The following is a 5,154-nucleotide window of genomic DNA, read 5'->3' on the forward strand; positions in this document are numbered from 1 at the left end:
TATTATTATTATTATTATTATTATTGTATGTATGTATGTATGTATGTATGTATGTATGTATGTATGTATGTATGTATGTATGTATGTATGTATGTATGTATGTATGTATGTATGTATGTATGCACTCAGTATGGTTTAGATCATTATTCATTGTCCATCCATCCATGACATAACACGCTTTTCCTTGTTGTAGGGTCACGAAAGGTGCCGGTGCCTATCACCGCTCGGGGAGAAGCAAGACAGGTCACCAGTCCATCGCAGGGCATCATGGGAACAAACAGAACGAACAACCCATTCATGTTCACATTCGCACCCAGGGAGAATAGAGAGAGATCGATTAACCTAACCGTGAGAGAACCCACTCATGCACTGGACAACATGTAAACTCTGTGCAAACAAACCTCTTGACTTCCTAGCTGCAACGCAGCAGTGCTACCTACTGCGCCACTGTGTAGTTCAACAACCAATTCATCAGTTTAGAATATACCAGATTTTTCATATAAAGAGTGACGTTATTTCAACGAGTCCTTGATGCAAGGCACTCCAGTAGGGTTATTGCTGCTTTTGAAGGGGTACATGTCCACAGCATACCAGACCCTCTACTTAGCAAAGAGCGTAAGTTTTTTTTTTTTTTTTTTTTTACAAATACCCATTTGTTTTACACCAGACTTACCAGGAGTGGCTGCTGAAAACAAAAATGCTTCATTTTAACTTCATCCGACCAAAATTTCTATTTAATGTGACTGTCACATTTAACAAATTTCCTCTGTCCTAAGTAACATCTCCATCCATCCATCCATCCATCCATCCATCCATCCATCCATCCATCCATCCATCCATCCATCCATCCATTTTTTCTTAGATTAAAAATGTATTTAACAATGATACCCCGAATGATTTATCAATCCGCGATCCTATGGCGCCATCTAATGGACATTCATCAGTACAATCCCGTCCAGTGGGTTTGTTGAAGCAGGTGTATGACTTCTTCAGCTCCAACTCCACACCGCCATGGGGTCCTGATGTGTGCTTGCTTGCTTACTCAGGTGGGCCAACAGGAGTCTCTCCAGGACCTTCATGATGTGGGCAACCGGTCTATAAGTCGTTAATGACTGATTGGTGAGTTTTCTTGTTACCAGAACCAGGCAGGATATCTTCCACAACCGAACCTACTCTTCAGTCAAGCTAAAGTTGAAGAGGTGCTGCAGAATCCCACAGATCTGCTTTTCAGGATTCTGGAACTGACACCATCTGGACCTGCAGCCTTGTTCCGGATGAGTCTCTCCAGTTGCCTCTTCACTTGACTATGGGGGAATTTTTCTACCATAATTCTAGAGCACACATTTTCAGTCTGAAAGCAGGATTTCATAGCAGAAAATTCCCCCGACACTTAACTTCTAAAGTGGGAGGAGGAGGAAAAGGGAGCAGCAGCATCTCCCGATTTGGTTGAAGAAAAACTTGTGGAATCAGAAAAGTTCATGACTCAGGTGGAAGACAAAACATCTGAAATTTGACAAGACAGCTGCGGGTAAAAGGATGGTGGATGTCTGTTTGTCTGGGGTCAGGAAAGGAGGATGTTGAGATTGTTCCTGAACTAAATCTGATGAAGAATGTGTTCAACTCGTTTGCTCAGTCTTAAAATATTAATTAATTACCTGCCAGGTAAATTAGTTGACTCAGCTGAATGAAATCAAAATTAATGCGTGAGTATGTTTATTGATCACATTTAAAATGGTATTGAGATAAATTGAATCTGATGACTTTAAGGCCTTTAGCATTACATCTACTTATGGCGCCACCTGCTGGACATTACGCAGAGTAACGGGAATTTAGGAATCTAGTGTGTTAAAAAGACTTGGGGATCGTAATTCTAGAAAGAAAGTAATGTCTTCTAAATGGTTCATTTGTAATTTGAGAAGTTTGTACTTTTCCTTGTCATTTACAGGGAAGCCCACTAATACATAAAACTCAAAGAGTTTATAGACTGTACTTTTACATTTTCCTTCATACGTTTCATTTATATTTTTGTCAGTTTCATTGTCGTGGGTAACTATTTTAATAATTTTCTCAACATACAAAGTTTAAAAATTCAACAGTTGTTTTTCTTATTGTTTATTTCAACACATTTTTTCAGCATTTATTTTTTTTTTCTTTTAGTTTTTCGGCGAAAGATACCAGATAGTTTTGACCAATGCTGTCTTTAAACGGCATTATTATGTTTTGTCGAATCGTTTCTCTTAAGATAAATAATATTAAAAATACATTTTAAAAAAAACATCGGACAGCGCCCGTGGTCGAACCCGCGGCTGTTAGGCCACTCGGCTAGAAACTTGATTGCATTCAGGTTTGATGTAACCACTGAGCTACGCCGACGCCAGAAGAATTTCCTGCACAACATGATAATAAAGCACAATACCAATGATAATGCTGATGTGTCTAATTGGTTTTGTTTTTGGACACTTATTTCCTTTCACTTAGTTGATGAAACGCAGAAGAATAAGTGCCGTATGTGATTTATTTTTTCCAGTTAAACACGTAGTAGGTTACGTAAGCGTCTCCGCCATATTGTGAGTGGCAATCCCATCCCACAAAACAACAAGGCTTTGGAAAATAGATTTTTATCCAAAAGAAACGCACACTTTTAAACCAAACTCATTTTTTATGTATCAAATGCACAACTGCTCCCTTTAGTACTAACAATATTTCAGCACATTTTTTCGAGATGCCAGATAGTTTTGGGGAACGCTGCCTTTACAACGGCATTATTATATTTTATCGAATCGTTTTACTTAAGATGAATAATAATAACATCGGACAGCGCCCGTGGTCGAACCCGCGGCTGTTAGGCCACTGGCTAGAAACTTGAACCCATTCAGTTTTGATGTAACCACTGAGCTACGCCGACGCTGGAAGCAGTTCCTGCACAACATGATGATAAAGCACAATACCAATGAGAATGCTAATTGGTTTTCTTTTTGGACACGTATTTACTTTCACTTCCTTGATCAAACACAGAAGAATAAAAAGACTAAGTGCCGTAAGTGATTATTTTTTCCCCCTTAAACACGTTGTAGGTTACGTAAGCGTCTCCGCCATATTGTGAGTGGCAATCCCATCCCACAAAACAACAAAAATAGATTTTATATCCAAAAGAAACACAAACGTTTAAACCTAACTCATTTTCTATGTATCAAATGCACAAATATTAACAATTGTGATCACTGAGAAAAGAATAAATCAGCAATGCCAAAAATATAAAATATAATATAAAAATCACACAACAGCAGTAGAACAGAATTGAAATAGCTTTTATTGTCTCAACGTGGGGAATTCAGATGCAACCAAGGCATCAAGCTATATAGGTTCACAATTAAAATTTGTAAAAAAAATTTAAAAAAAGCATGCTTTATGGGCTCTTTGGTGGCGCTGACGTCACATCAGAAATGCGCCTTTCTTTCTTCCGCTTTGAGTTTCAGAAGCAAATAAAGCAATACCACGAACATTGTTGTCTTCCAAATATAATGGGCTTCTAAGTTTTCATGGATTTTTAAGTGATCCTGAATTAAGAAGACGGTGGCTTGTAAATATTTGTCACGACAAGTTAAAGCTAATTATCATGTTGTACCACACAGTCTTATGGCGTCATCTTAGCAGAAGAGCCGCCAGATCACGCCTCCACCCCACAGCTAATATGGACCCTTCTTCTATTGCGGGCACCAGTAATAACATAAAGGTTGGTTATGTAAAAAAAAAAATAGATACGTTCACTATTGATACTTGAGCAGTTTAGAGAAACAGCCTGACAAAACCTGGACTGTTGCTGCAATAGATCCAATAGTCTGCCATATTGGAAGTGGTCTTATGAATTAAAGGAATCAGCTTTTTCGTTTCATAGACATCATCATAGTCAAACCTCTCTCACACCAGAACAGAAGAGGACAGTGGCTGATTTTTAGATCTTTGCCGAGGTCAGATATGTTGATAAGATCGGCTTCACCTGTAATTATTAGATGATCAGCGATCTCCCAGAATTAAGGAAATCAGCAATTTATTTGCTGGCCGATGTATCTGCTGGCCGATTAATCGGCACATCCTTATAAAATAGTGATTATGCTGTGTAATGTCCAAAGGATGGATAACCAAATTATAAGTGCAAAATTCAGCTTTCATCCCAATCATTCCTGGACACTACAGGTCCACAGAAACGAAATTTCAATACAATATCTTTCCAAGGGTGTTGTAGTCATCCTATTTTTTATTGTTTTTGTTGACATTTTGTATATCTGTATGTAGCAACATTTAGTTTAATAATTATATTTTCATATTTTTGTTTTTTTTATGTCAATTAATTATACCATGAATGCATGTATAATAATATGCATTATTGTGTAAGCCTAAATATTATGTCAAGTCATGTTTATTTGTACAGCACATTCAGCAACAAGGTAGTTCAAAAGTGAAAAAGGTGGAGTGATTGCAGTTCAGTGTGGGGATTGTTTCAGAAATGTTCATGCTGACAGAGAAAATCCGCAAGGGGGTGCCAAAGTCAAACAAAACCCATAACAAAATATTGATTTCAAACTTGTCTTCTCTCACGCAGTAAGACTTGTACAGGTCCTTCTCAAAAAATTAGCATATTGTAATAAAGTTCATTATTTTCCATAATGTAATGATAAAAATTAAACTGTCATATATTTTAGATTCATTGCACACCAACTGAAATATTTCTGGTCTTTTATTGTTTTAATACTGATGATTTTGGCATACAGCTCAAGAAAACCCAAAACTCTTATCTAGAGGTGTGCCGATCGATCGGCCACCGATCATAATCGGCCGATTTCCGTGAAAAAGTGTATGATCGGTGATCGCCGATCACGGTCCCTTGTTGCCGATCACACAAACCGATCACCTGCATCTCATTTCGCAGCCTGCCTGTGCAGCTGGTCTCCTCTTTCCTTCACACTGCGCAAGATGTTAAAATCTTGGGGTATTGTTTTCTAACCTAACTCTGCGTTGAACTTTTCCACAACGTCATCCCTGACCTGCCTGGTGGGTCATAATGCTATTTGTCCACTAATATCACGAAGATTTGAGGCCTTGGCAAAGCAGCTCCTTCTATATTAATATTAAAACACATACAGGTATATATGTGCT

General features: G+C 38.1%; 1 long non-coding RNA gene across 1 annotated transcript in view; it reads left to right on the forward strand.

Moving 5' to 3' along the window:
* LOC103471325 (uncharacterized) overlaps positions 1 to 2,059 on the forward strand; it is a 2,551-nt gene extending 492 nt beyond the window's left edge. Inside the window, exons 2-3 of the long non-coding RNA XR_534624.2 lie at positions 194 to 615; positions 1,047 to 2,059. This is a non-coding gene — a long non-coding RNA (uncharacterized LOC103471325). The remainder of the gene's footprint in view (positions 1 to 193; positions 616 to 1,046) is intronic.
* Positions 2,060 to 5,154: the final 3,095 nt, after the last annotated feature.

The sequence above is a fragment of the Poecilia reticulata genome, linkage group LG10, assembly GCF_000633615.1.
Source record: "Poecilia reticulata strain Guanapo linkage group LG10, Guppy_female_1.0+MT, whole genome shotgun sequence".
Taxonomy (NCBI): Eukaryota; Metazoa; Chordata; class Actinopteri; order Cyprinodontiformes; family Poeciliidae; genus Poecilia; species Poecilia reticulata.